At 38.9% G+C, this 14,343-nt stretch overlaps 1 gene segment (V, D, J or C); it reads left to right on the top strand.

Moving 5' to 3' along the window:
* LOC132487771 (Ig mu chain C region secreted form-like) overlaps positions 1-14,343 on the top strand; it is a 78,423-nt gene that overhangs the window by 6,768 nt on the left and 57,312 nt on the right.

The raw sequence follows: 14,343 nt of genomic DNA on the forward strand, positions 1-14,343 counted from the left end.
TTCTGGGCTTCATGAATCTCATCTGCAAGAAGATGAATCCACTGTGGTTCCTCCTCTTCCTGGTGTCAGCTCCCAGAGGTGAGTGTCTCGGGGATTCAGACATGAACACATGGGGAAGCTGCATCTGAGCCCATGAGTCACCGTGGTTCTCTCTGTCCACAGGTGTCCTGTCCCAGGTGCAGCTGCAGGAGTCGGGACCCAGCCTGGTGAAGCCCTCACAGACCCTCTCCCTCACCTGCACTGTCTCTGGATTCTCATTAAGCAGCTATGCTGTATCCTGGGTCCGACAGGCTCCAGGAAAGGGGCTGGAGTGGGTTGGTGGAACTTGCGGTGGTGGAAGTGCATATTATAACCCAACTCTTAAGTCCCGGCTCAGCATCACCAGCGACAGCTCCAAGAGCCAAGTCTACTTATCCCTGAGCAGCCTGACAACTGAAGACACAGCCGTGTATTACTGTGCAAGAGACACAGTGAGGGGAAGTCAGTGTGAGCCCAGACACAAACCTCCCTGCACGGCGGCCCCTAACCACCAGGGGGCTCTCAGGACCCAACTAGTACAGGGCTGAGGCCTAGGACGGCCGCAGATAAGGGCTGAGAGGGAATTCTTGTTAGAACCTGTGCTTTCTTCTTCCTGCCCAGGACCTCCACCAGAGACCCTGTTCTGTATCCTAATACTTCATTGTTGTGGATTATGAAGTGTCTAGAAAATTTTGTGTGCATGTACATATTTGCTTAATTTTTATTTTTATTATAGTTGTGTATGTATATATTCATATGCACACACACATATAATACTCAAGAATTAAGGTGGTTTTTCATTTCTTTATTTACCTTTTTCTCAAAGGAGCTGAAAACAACCCTGCGGCTCACCATAATGTTCAATTTGAGCCTGAAGTTTGTGAAACTGGTAAATATCCTGAGAGTGTACATCAGATTTTTAAACAGTATTAATTGTTGTTTTGTTTTTGTAGATGTGGAAGGAAGAGACACACCGCCCTGCTTTCAGGCAACCTGCACAAGCATTTTGAATGCTGCAGCAGGCAGTGTTATCGACTCTAATGCCAGAATGCTCCAACACTGCACATGCAATTATCCTCAATATTTACAGATTCCATATCTTCAAATTCACCTACTTCTAGCTTTTATGAGCACCCCAAAATAAATACTATCATTTTGTGATCTTTCACAGACATTTAAAATGTGGCTGGTTCTTTGAATCACCCAACACACACACACACACACACACACACACGCACATTCCCATCTGAGGTCAGTCAAGGAGATCATCTCTTTTCTTCTTTTAACTCCCATCATGTAAATGAGCAATTTCTGGGGTCAAATTAGTGCCATGCTTTTCACATTTCTGTGATTCTTGGCGATTGTTTAAAGTAGTCCCAGGCATAGGGCTGAAGAACAGCCTAGTGTCCCTACGCACAAATGGCTGTGAGTAGACTTAGGAGAGAATATACATGACAGATCAGCTTCATTCAGGCATGAGTTATATGGCCATGGGCTGTGGGATTGATATTCATGTTTCCAATATAAATCTCATCCAGAACATGAAGACAAAACTCACTGCTGCATATTTGATGTGGATTTGGAAACTTGGCCTAATTCCAAATACAGCATTACAAGTGGGGGCTTATGGCCAAGAAGAGGGTGGGGTGGAGTGGACTGGAAATTATTAACAGAAGAAATACAGTCTAAGGGAGACCTTAAACTGTATTTACATAGACTCAAAAGGATTCTTGCCAATGGGTGACCAGGGTGATCAGATATCATGTGGGTGATATGGGGTTTGAAGGATTTGATCAAATACTGAGGATGATCAGACTTCAAGGGTGGGGGATTCTCATTATTCTCACTTAGCAGGGCTCTTGACAAAACCTGCTCATGCAAATGTAAACACAGAAGCCCACAGGTGAAGACTAACTGAGGAGAGAATTACAAGGAGCCTGATGGCTAAAGTGTGGTCAAGGGTCTTTGTCACACTTAAGAAGAGTAATAATGAACACACAAAGAAACCAGGGACACGCACACACACACACACACACACACACACACACTCCGAGAAAAGACCAACTGAGGACTTAGTGAGAAGAGGTCCATCTGCAAGGAAAGGAGAAAGGCCTGAGAAGGACCCAAACCTACTGACACCTTGAACTAAGACTTCTAGCATCCAGGTCTGAGAGAAATACATTTCTGTTGTTTAAGCTGCACAAACTGTTTTACTGTAATGACCACACTAGCTGATTATACACAACTGATATAGAAGCAGATAGACATATATGGAAATGTAAGTATCATATTGGAAAAGAAAAATCACTCATCCTCCAGGGACAACTTGATAATCATCCTCAAAATGACATATAAGTGTCCACTTTAACATTCTTTAGAATTCATAATAGAGTGTGGAATGATTTCTGGATAAATTAATGTCAGAAATATTTCTTCATGAGACTTTTATTTGAAATTTAGGTCACTACCTACTCTTATTAGTTGTCCAGTTTTTAATTGTTTAATGACATAAGTGATTCTTCGGTTGAACTTCAAATCTACTTCCAGCTTCAGATGGATTTCCGAGTTCTTTCAGTGTGAAAAATCTCCCCAGTCCTGTTTGATGCAATACCTTTCACTTGAGTAGCATGAGTAATGTTTATATTTGGAATTTGATATCCATATAACACTGGAGTCATTTTCTCCCCTAGAGGACATTTGGAAATATCTGGACACGGGTTGGGCTGTAACATTTGGGCTGTGCTGTCAGTACCTAGTTATCTAGTGGGTAGAGTCCATCCGTGCTGACACACATAGTACAATGCACACGACATTATGAGCCACTTGCAAGTCCCCAGTAAAAATGGAGAGAATAACTCTTTTATCAAGGGAAAAGGGGAGTTGAAAGGGTTACAGAGAACTGAGTCCATGGTTTCTCTTTGGCTGAGTTCTTGCCAGAAAATTAGAGGTAAACTTTCTTCTTCTTGTTGGATTCTGAGATCGTCAAAGGGCGTGAGAACCCCCCTTCTGTTAACCCAATTTTATTTGAGGTTTCTCTTCATTATTATTATTATTATTGTCATTGTTTTTATTTCACTTTTTCCACTTTTTTTACAACTATCTTCTAATTTTAATTGAGGTTAAAGGTTGGAATAGACAATAACATTTGGAACCAATTAAATATAATTGTACCATTTTCTCTCTGTGACTTGTTATAATTATCCTACCATGAGGTAATGAATGTTATTGCAGAGAAAAGCTTATTTTTTACTTTCTAAATTTTATTGTTCTAATTAGTTTATTTTTATTGAAGAATAGTTGATTTATAATGGGTTAGTTTCAGGTGTACAGCAAACTCATTCAGTTATATATGTGTGTATATATATATATATATATATATATATATATATATATATATATATGTATGTATGTATGTATTCTTTTTCAGATACTCTTCCCATATAGCTTATTACAAAATATTGAGAATGGTACCCTGTGATATATAGTAGGTCCTTGTTGATTATCTATTTTATACATAGCAGTGTGTTTATGTTAATCCCAAATTCCTAATTTATCCCTCCCTCTCACCTTTCCCCTTTGGTAGCCATAAATTTTATTTGGAAGTCTCTGAGTCTGTGTCTGTTTTATAAATAAGTTCATTTATATCATTTTTTTAGAATCCATATATGAGTGATTTCACATGGTATTTGTCTTTCTCCATCTGACGTACTAAAACTAGTATAATAATCTCTAAGTCTATCCACGTTCCTACAAATGGCATTATTTCATTCTTTTTTATGTCTGAGTAATATTCCATTGTATATATGCACCATATCTTCTTTATCCATTCATCTGTCAGTGGACATTTAGGTTGCTTCCATGTCCTGGATATTGTAAATACTGCTGCAATAAAAATTGGGGTGCATGTATATTTTCGAATTATAGTTTACTCTGTGTATATTCACAGGAGTGGGATTGCTGGGTCATATGGTAGCTCTATTTTTACTTCTTTAAGGAACGTATATACTGTCCTCCACAGTGTCTGTAGCTATTTACATTCCCACCAACAGTGTAGGAGGGTTCCTTTTCTACACACCACCTGCAGCATTTATTATTTGTAGCCGTTTTGATGATAGCTATCCTAACTGGACTGAGGTGATGCCTCATTGTAGCTTTGATTTGCATTTCTCTAATAATTAGTGATGCTGAGCATTATTTCATGTACATTTTGGCCATCTGTATATCTTCTTTGGAGAAATGTCTGTTAAGTCTTCTGCCCATTTTTTGATTGTATTGTTTGTTTTTCTGATATTGAGCCTTATGAGCTGTTTGTATACTTTGGAGATTAATCCCTTGGTTGTTGCATTGTTTGCAAATATTTTCTTCCATTCTGTAGGTTTTCTTTTTTTTCAATTTCCTTTGCTGTGCAAAAGCTTTTAACTTTAATTAGGTCCCAATTGTTTTTTTTTTGTTTGTTTGTTTTATTTCCATTACTCTAGGAGACAAATGCAAAAAGATATGGCAGTTATGTCAAAGGATGTCTGCCAATGTTTTCCTCTAAGAGTTTCATAGTATCCATTTATACAATGGGTACTATAAAACTCTTAGTTAGTATCCATTTATATATATTTATAGTACACATTTAGATATTTAATCACTTTTGAGTTTGTTTTTGTGTATCGTGTTAGAGAATGTTCTAATTTCTTTCTTTTACATGAAGCTGCCAATTTCACATCACCACTTATTGAAGAGATTGTCTTTTCTCCATTGTATATTCTTGCTTCCTTTGTCGTTGATTAATTGACCATATGTGTGTGGGTTTATCTCTGGACTTTTTATCCTGTTCCATTGAATGATATTTCTGTTGTTGTGCCAGTACCATACTGTTTTGATGACTGTAGTTCTGTAGTATAATCTAAAGTTAGGGAGCCTGATCCCTCCAGCTCCAATTATCTTTCTCAATATTTCTTTGGCTATTTAGGGTCTTTTGTGGTCCCATAGAAATTTTTTTTTAATTTCTTCTAGTTCTTTGATAAATGTTAGTGGTAATCTGATTGGGATTGCATTTAATCTGTAGATTATGTTGGGTAGTATCCTCATTTGACAATACTGATTATTCCAATCAAAGAACATAGTATATCTTTCCATCTGTTTGTGTCATCTTTGATTTCTTTCATCACCATCTTATAAATTTCAGAGTACAGATCTTTTCCCTCCTTAGGTAGGTTTATTCCTAGGTGTTTTATATTTTTTTCATGCCATAGTAAATGGAATTGTTTCCTTAATTTCTCTTTCTGATCTTTGTTTTTAATGTGTAGAAATGCAACAGATTTCTGTGTATTAATTTAGTATCGTGCAACTTTACCAAATTCATTGAGAGTTCTAGTAGTTTTCTGGTAGCATCTTTAGGATTTTCTATGTATAGTATCCTGTCATCTGAAAACAGTGACAGTTTTACTTCTTTTCCAATTTGGATTTTTTTTCTTTTTCTTCTCTGATTGCCATGGCTAGGACCTCCAAAACTATGCTGAATAAGAGTGGTGAGAGTGGTCATTCTTGTCTTGTTCCTGATCTTAGTGGAAATGCTTTCAGTTTTTCACCATTGAGAATGATGTTTGCTGTGGGTTTGTCATATATGGCCTTTATTATGTTGAGGTAAATTGCCCATTTTCTGGAGTGTTTATATCATAAATGGGTGTTGACATATACATGGAATCTAAAAAAAAAAAAAAAAAAAAAGGTCATGAAGAACCTAGGGGCAAGACGGGAATAAAGACACAGACCTACCAGAGAATGACTTGAGTATACGGGGAGGGGGAAGGGTAAGCTAAGACAAAGTGAGAGAGTGGCATGGACATATATACACTACCAAACGTAAAATAGATAGCTAGTGGGAAGCAGCCGCATAGCACAGGGAGATCAGCTCAGTGCTTTGTGACCACCTAGAGGGGTGAGATAAGGAGGGTGGGAGGGAGGGAGACACAAGAGGGAAGATATATGGGAACATATGTATATGTATAACTGATTCACTTTGTTATAAAGCAGAAACTAACACACCATTGTAGAGCAATTATATTCCAAAAATATGTTAAAAAAATAAATAAATAAAATAAAATAAATGGGTGTTGAATTTTGTCAGAAGCTTTTTCTGCATTTATTGAGATGATCATATGGTTTTTATTCCTTAATTTGTTAATACGGTGCATCACATTGATTGATTTGCGTATATTGAAGAATACTTGGATTCCTGGGATAAACCCCACTTGATCATGGTGTATGATTCTTTTAATGTGTTGGTGGATTCTGTCTGCTAGTATTCTGTTGAGGATTTTTGCATCTATGTTCATCAGTGATATTGGTCTGTAATTTCCTTTTTTTGTGATATTTTTGTGTGGTTTTGGTATCAGGGTGATGGTGGCCTCGCAGAACCAATTTGGAAGAGTTCCTCCCTCTGCTATATTTTGGAAGAGTTTGAGAAGGATAGGTGTTAGCTCTTCTCAAAATGTTTGATAGAGTTTGCCTGTGCAGCCATCTTGTCCTGGACTTTTGTTTGTTGGAAGATTTTTAATTACAGTTTCATTACTTGTGTTAGGTCTGTTTATATTTTCTAATTTTTCAGGTCAGTCTTGGAAAATCATAGCTTTCCAAGAATTTGTCCATTTCTTCATGGCTGTCAAGTTTGTTAGCATATACTTGTTTGTAGTAGTCTCTTATAGTTCTTTTTGTTTCTGTGCTGTGTCAAGTTTGTTAGCATATAGTTGTTTGTAGTAGTCTCTTATAGTTCTTTTTGTTTCTGTGCTGTCTGTTGTGATTTCTCCTCTCTCATTTCTAATTTTATTGATTTGTGTCCTCCCTTTTTTTCTTGATGACTCTGGCTAAATATTTATCAATTTTGTTTATCTCCTCAAAGAACCAACTTTTAGTTTCACTGATCTATGCTATTGTTTTCTTCATCTATATTGCACATATTTCTGCTCTGATATTTATTATTTCTTTCCTTCTACTTACTTTGGTTTTCTTTGTTCTTTTTTCTTTAATTGCATTAAGTGCAAATTTAAGTTATTTACTTGAGATTTCTCTTGTTTCTTGAGGTAAGATTGTATTGCTATAAACTTCACTCTTAGAACTGCTTTTGCTGCATCCCATAGGTTTTTGGTCATCATGTTTTCATTGTCATTCTTTGTAGGTATTTTTTTTATTTCCTCTTTCAGACAACTGTAAGATACTGATGAAAGAAATCAAAGATGACACAAACAGATGGAGAGATATACCATGTTCTTGGACTGGAAGAATCAATATTGTCAAAATGACTATACTACCCCAAGCAATCTACAGATTTAATGTAATCCCTATTAAATTACCGAGGGCATTTTTCAAAAATTAGAACAAAACATTTTACAGTTGGTATGGAAACACAAAAGACTCTGAATAGCCAAAGCAATCTTTAGAAACAAAAATGGAGCCAGAGGAATTAGCTTCCTGACTTCAGACTATGCTACAAAGCTACAGTCATCAAAATAGTATGGTACTGAGCACAAAAACAGAAATATAGATAAATGAAACAGGATAGAAAGCCCAGAGATAAACCGTTGCACCTATGGACACCTAATCTATGGCAAAGTAGACAAGAATCTACAGTGGAGAAAAGACAGTCTCATCAATAAGTGGTGTTGGGAAAACTAGACAGCTACAGGCAAAAGAATGACTATCACTATATACAATAATAAATTCAAAATGGATTAAAGATCTAAATGTCAGGCTACATACTATCAAACTCTTAGAGGAAAACATAGGCAGAACATACTTTGACATAAATCACAGCAAGATATTTTTTGATCCACATCCTAAAGTAATGAAAATTAAACAAAAATAAGCAAATGGGACCTCTTTAAACTTAAAAGATTTTGCACAGCAAAGGAAACCATGAAAGAAATGAAAAGACACCCCAAAGAATGGGTCAAGAAAATATTTGCAAATGAAGCACATGACAAGGAATTCATCTCCAAAATATTCAAACAGCTTGTATACCTCAATATCCAAAAAAAAAAAAAAAAAAGTGCAAACGACCTAAATAAATAACGGGTGGAAAATCTACGTAAACATTTATCTTAAAAAGACATACAAATGACCAAAAGTCACATGAAAAAAAAATGCTCAACATCACTAATTATTAGAGAAATGCAGATCAAATCTACAATGATGTATCACCTCACAAAGGTCAGAATGGCTGTCTTTGCAAATCTACAAACAATAAAGGCTGGAGAGGGTGTGGAGAAAAGGGAACCCTCCTACACTCTTGGTGGGAATGTAAATTGATACAGTGACTAAGGAGAACAGGATGGAGGTTCCTTAAAGAACGAAAAATAGAATTAGCATATGACCCAACAATCCCAGTCCTGGGCATATACCCAGAGAAAACCATAACTCAGAAAGATACATGCTCCCCAATATTCATTGCAGCACTATTTACAATAGCCAGGACATGGAAGCCACCTAAATGTCCATCAACAGAAGAATGGATAAAGAAGATGCGGTACATATATACAATGGAATATTGCTCAGCCATAAAAAGGAACAAAATAATGCCATTTGCAGCAACATAGGTGGACATAGAAATTGTCATGCTAAGTGAAGTAAGTCAGACAGAGAAAGCCAAGTATCGCATGAAATCACTTATACGTGGAATCTAAAAAACAAAAACAAACAAACAAAACACTGTACAAATGAATTTATTTACAAAACCAAAGTAGAATCATGGATATAGAAACAACTTTATGGTTACCAGAGATTAAGTGGGGGAGAGATAAATTGTGAGATTGGGATTGACATATACACACTACTATATATAAAAGAGATAACTAATATGAACCTGATGTATAGCACAGGGAACTCTACTCAATAGTCTGTAATGGCCTGTATGGGAAAAGAATCAAAAAAAAAAAAAAAAGAAAGAAAAGAATGTATGTATATATATGTATGACTGATTCACTTGGTTGTACACCTGAAACTAATATAACATTGTAAATCAACTATATTCCAATAAAATTTAAACAAAAAATAGTGTAATTACTAATTCCAATTAACAGCTTTTCAAAAATGAAATAAAAACTAAGTTGCCATTAGGGATATATAACCATCTGAGTCCTTAGAAAAATATAATGATAAATATATGTAAGTACATAATAATAGTAACAATAACAATAAAGTCATAATAGATTTTGAGCTCTTAGTCGAACATTTTGTGTGGAAACTGTCCACTCTCTAAGGTCATCAGCTGGTTCTGAAGGTCTTACATCAGCAGTTTTCTAGCAAAGATCAGAGCTTCTACAACATCCATGAGAATCTTCAGTTTGAGGGACTCACCTGGGGAGCCTTCCAATTGTGTGGAATTATGAATTGATTCCTTAGTTACTGTGATCAGTTCAGTGGGGTTTTTTCCCCAAAAATACACATGTTGAAACCCAATGCCCAACATGAGGTTATTGGGAGAAATGCCCTTGGGGAAGGGCTTAGGTCGGGAGGGTGGAGACCTTCTGAATGGGATCAGTGCCTTGTAAAGAGGACAGGGAGGGGCTTCCCTGGTGGTGCAGTGGTTGAGAGTCCGCCTGCCGATTCAGGGGACACAGGTTCGTGCCCCGGTCCGGGAAGATCCCACATGCCACGGAGCGGCTGGGCCCCTTGAGCCATGGTCGCGGAGCCTGTGCGTCCAGAGCCTGTGCTCCACAATGGGAGAGGCCACAACAGTGAAAGGCCCATATACCGAAAAAAAAAAAAAAAGAAGACAGGGAAAGCTCCCTGTCCCATCGCACCAGGTGAGGTATCAGGGAAAAGTCAGTCATCTAGGTAGCAGTTTCTCTCCAGGAATCATGTCTTCCAGACCCTGATCTTGGACTTCTCAGACTACAGAAATATGAGAAATAAATGTCTATGGTTATAACCCACCCAGTCTATGGTAATTTGTTTGTGGAGCCAAATGGTCTAAGACAGCTGTGAAACAAATACCCAAATGTCCACACTCAGGAGGTTCACAGCTGTGTTTGTTGTTAAAAGTACCTGATATGGTCCCTCAATGAGGTTCAAGGGCAGTTTTTCTCTGATGTCTCTTTCAATAGATAAAATTAACTGGTTGAATATCCTAGAAGGCTATTGATTAGATGTAGTGAGCAGGCAGCCTTTGTCTTGGTGCCAGGAGTGGGTGTTATACATGAATCCTTTCCATTATCTTGTGTGTCCGACTGCAATAGGGCAGGGATAGTATTGCAGGGACATGTCTCTAAATGCATGGTCCTTCCAGTTACCACCTCACAGGGCGAAAACTGATTTTTCTTTGAGGTAGTGGATAATGATGTCACTAGTGCTAAGGGGAGGACCTTTGGCCAAGTTTTGGAAATTTTGGATAATTTTAATTTAGGGAGCTACTTTTTCAACCTTTCCAGAAGACTGTGGATGGTGATGACTGTGTAGTACTGAGTCATAGTGACACCTTACAGGGTTGTTTTATAAAGATTCCTGTAAGGTGAACACCTCAGTCACTTGATATGAGTGTTGCTACACCACAAGTGGAACACAAATTCAAGAATCGTTCTATGAACTCTAAGGGCTGTAGCCTTCTGGCAAGGAATTACTTCAAGAAAGCCAGAAATTAGACATAAAATAAATTCAAATTCCAGACTCTGGAAGCTGAGTTAAATCCATCTCAGTGTGTTCAAAGGACCCTAGAGGATTGTTTCTGTGTGCCTCCTTTACAGTTTCACAGGATTTCATTGTTGGCTGCTTACACAGAACTGAGAAATTACCTTAGTTGTATTTTTTATGATTTTTGTGGGGGGATTTGTTTATTTGTTTGTTTTTAGTTTCCACATGTGTTGATTTAAGATAGTCACCGATTTGTCTGTACTGAATTCACACTCCTTCAGATGGGACATGTACCCACCACCCCTGACTCAAGAGGGGACTGGAACCCACTGTCATCTGATTGAAACAGCTAATCTGGTGTCAGAACTCTCTGGAGATTGGGTTCTATTGTCCCATCTCAGAAAGAATTCAGCCAGAGGCAAAGCTGTAGGCAAAGTCTGAGTTAATTAGCATAGGATGCTTGTGAGAGATACAGGTGGGCAGCCAAGCCCAGAGAACAAAGAAGGCCACATTTTTACAATCAATGAAAAAGTGGGAGGGGAGAAGAAAACCTACTTTGTCATCGTTGAGTAGACATCAAGTCTTACATCACCAATTCCTCCTTTAACCCTATATGGTTTAACCCAGAAGGTCATGACACTATTTAAATCATATGTATATTAGCAGAAGGGTGGCAACATATACTAAAATATGGTAATTCATCTCAGGTTTCTGTATTATGTCCCCTCTCACCTATATTTCTGTCCTGACTACATGCAGAAATGCTACTCTTCAAGGATTAACTCCCTGCCTTCATGTAACAAGATTCAGACCGCATATTTATTGTCTTGTGTTTTAACTATCAGGATTTGTGGCTTGAGTGTGTCTGGCACTTGGATGCACCTGGTCTTCCTTCTAGGTAGAGTCGATTGTTGCTTGGTTACTGGATTCTTTTCTTGAGTGGTCATTAGCTTACAGAAGTCTCCCAAACTCCTATAATTCCCTTTCTGTCTTTAATCCCCTCATGAGATTTCTAAACGAATTGTTCAATTATCCTATTCTATGCCTATCAGTACCATGTAGAGAAGATTAATAGAGAAGTTTAACTTATATTTATTTGAAAATATCTGATGTCACAAAATGTGAGATTGCAGATTATCTGAATGAAGTTGCTAACTCGAATTTTTCTATTATTTTTATATAAAATCAATTTCTTATTTAAGACTGTATATCTTATGACTTTCTTGGATGCCTCCAGAATTTTTTTTTTTTTTTTTTGCCACACTGCATGGCTTGTGGGATCTTAGTTCCCCAACCAGGAATCAAACCCGGGCCCTTGGCAGTGAGAGTGCAGGGTCTTAACCACTGAACCACCAGGGAATTCCCAGAGATTTATCTTTCAGGGTCTAGAAAAGTGAGAACCAGATTAAGGCCACTCTTGGGTAAATGATCTGCTACAGCATTATCTACAGCTTTCAAAGTATCTAATTTTACACTGCCTTCCCCTTTATATGCCAAGTCCTTAGGGTGTAGACCTGTCTAAAAATTCCTTACCTTGTTGTTCATCTGATGATGTTTCCAGCAGATGTGAGACGACACCCTGCTTTGTTTTCAAAACAAGCCAATACCTTGCACTACTCCCCAAACCTATGTGTTTATTCTCTGGTCTTCGCCAATTGACAAGCTCTAGTAACTGCAGTAACTTCTGTCATTTGGGTGGATTTTACATCAGATAGAGGAATATCTTCTAAAGCGAAGATTTTGCTAGTAATACTAATTCCTGGTTAATAATCTCAGTTTTCATTTTGAGGTATGGTCCATGAAAACATTACACCAGGTCAAGGTTATCAGTGAGAGAGCCTAACACATCTAAGGAATGTACAGAATTTTCCCTGCTGAAGATGAAACCATTGTGAGCACCATCTTGGTGGTCAGCCATGTCTCATGACTGTCTAATGCAACAAACACCGACTTTGAGCTCAGTGGAACTTAGTGATTTTCAAATCACTTTTTATCTTTATGGCTTTAGATAATTATGTGAGGCTATTTCAGCAGATAGTGTAGGAAGACAGATTGAACTGAGTAAACAATGAGCAAAATCACAAACTAATGAAACAAGAGCCCAGATGTGAGTGTTTCCAGGCTTGGGGACAACAGTTCATGTACCCAGAGAGCGGGTTTGAACAATCTTCCGCATGGAACACTCACATGTCAGCTTCACCTCCAGTTGACCCACATCCCGTCTGGAGGTGGTGACAGCATTCCCAAGGCCACATACAGACATGGAAAGAGACTGGGAGTAGGGGGGTGACATCCTCTAAGTCATCTCCTCAGGAACCAGGAATGCCCCGTAAGACACTCTCTCCTGCCTTCTGACTAGAATTTTGTCACCAGGGACATGACCAGCTCCTCACCTAGTGTGCTTTTGAATTCCAGCCTTTTGGGGAGAGGTTTGGAATCTGAGACTTTTACATAAGAATCTGGCTGTGTCCTTCATCCCTGTCTTCCTATGTTCAGTTATGTCTGTCCAGGATCCTCTTACACTTAGTGACATTAGATTCCTCCTTTTACTAACAGGTCAAAGATGACCTCTGCTAGTACTTCTGGTTTCTGCACCAACAGGTAACACGTTTGGAAATGGTCATTTCCATCCTTAAAGCAAGAAAATTCTGAATAAACTGAACACCAATAATCTCCCTGAACCTAACAGAGTCCTGACATTGCAGGGGAAACCCCCACCCCAAAACTAGAGAGGTGGGCCCATCCAGAATCCAGGTGAGATCTGCCCACCTGGAAGAGAAGCTGCTGGGGGAGCACCTACTGTTGAATAATTATGAATGTCTGCAGGACCAGGGTGGACCAGTGTGAGGATGAGAATTTCTGGGGTCCACACTCCATAATTTGTGGGATTTAACCCCAGAAACATCCAAGTCCTCACAGTAAGGATCCATATTTATCCCTTCATGACATCTGATAGAGGGAAGCAAAGACTAACAACTGAGAAATATTGAAACATACCCAGAACTTCCATTGGGCAGACCCTCCAGAGGAAGAACCTTTCCACAAGCTTCTCCTAGGAGGCGAGTAGGAATTCTTGTCCTCTCCAGACCCAGGGAGGGGGCACAGCTATCAGGTTAAGAGATTAAAAAGGAATAGACAGGGGACACTGCAGCCTGGGAGGGAGTAGTGGCAGGGGATGGGCCACAACACTGGAGACCCTTATGGAGGTCACAGCCCAGACCCAGTTCCACTGAACCACAGGTATTAAACCTTATCAATGTAGAAAGCCCCCTCCCCACACATGACCTCCCCCGCAATGTCCTAGCAGTGGATTAACACTGAAAGATCCACGATGTGCAGACTCTCTCTGGGGAGGGGAACTAGTGATGCATCAAGACCACATCCAGGACGTCAGAGCACTGGGGCTTCGGTACCTACAGCTGGGAGACCAGGCTCAGAGCACCTCACTCCTGGACCTCAGACTCCATTCTCTCTTGTGCCTTGATGGTCATGGCCAAAACCTCTGTCCTGCTATTGGGTATTTGATATGTTCAGGAATATCTATGAAGACTTCACCAGAGACTCAGAACCAGAAAGGGAAGCAGGTTTGTCACAGGGACTTGGTGAAGTGGACGTGGTTGACTAAGTAGTGGGCCTCTCTCCCCATTGGATGCCAGGTCCTGAGGTCCTCAGGGCAGGTGGTCAGGAGGGAAGGTTACCAGCAGGATGGAG

This window comes from Mesoplodon densirostris, chromosome 4 (genome assembly GCF_025265405.1).
Source record: "Mesoplodon densirostris isolate mMesDen1 chromosome 4, mMesDen1 primary haplotype, whole genome shotgun sequence".
Lineage (NCBI taxonomy): Eukaryota > Metazoa > Chordata > Mammalia > Artiodactyla > Ziphiidae > Mesoplodon > Mesoplodon densirostris.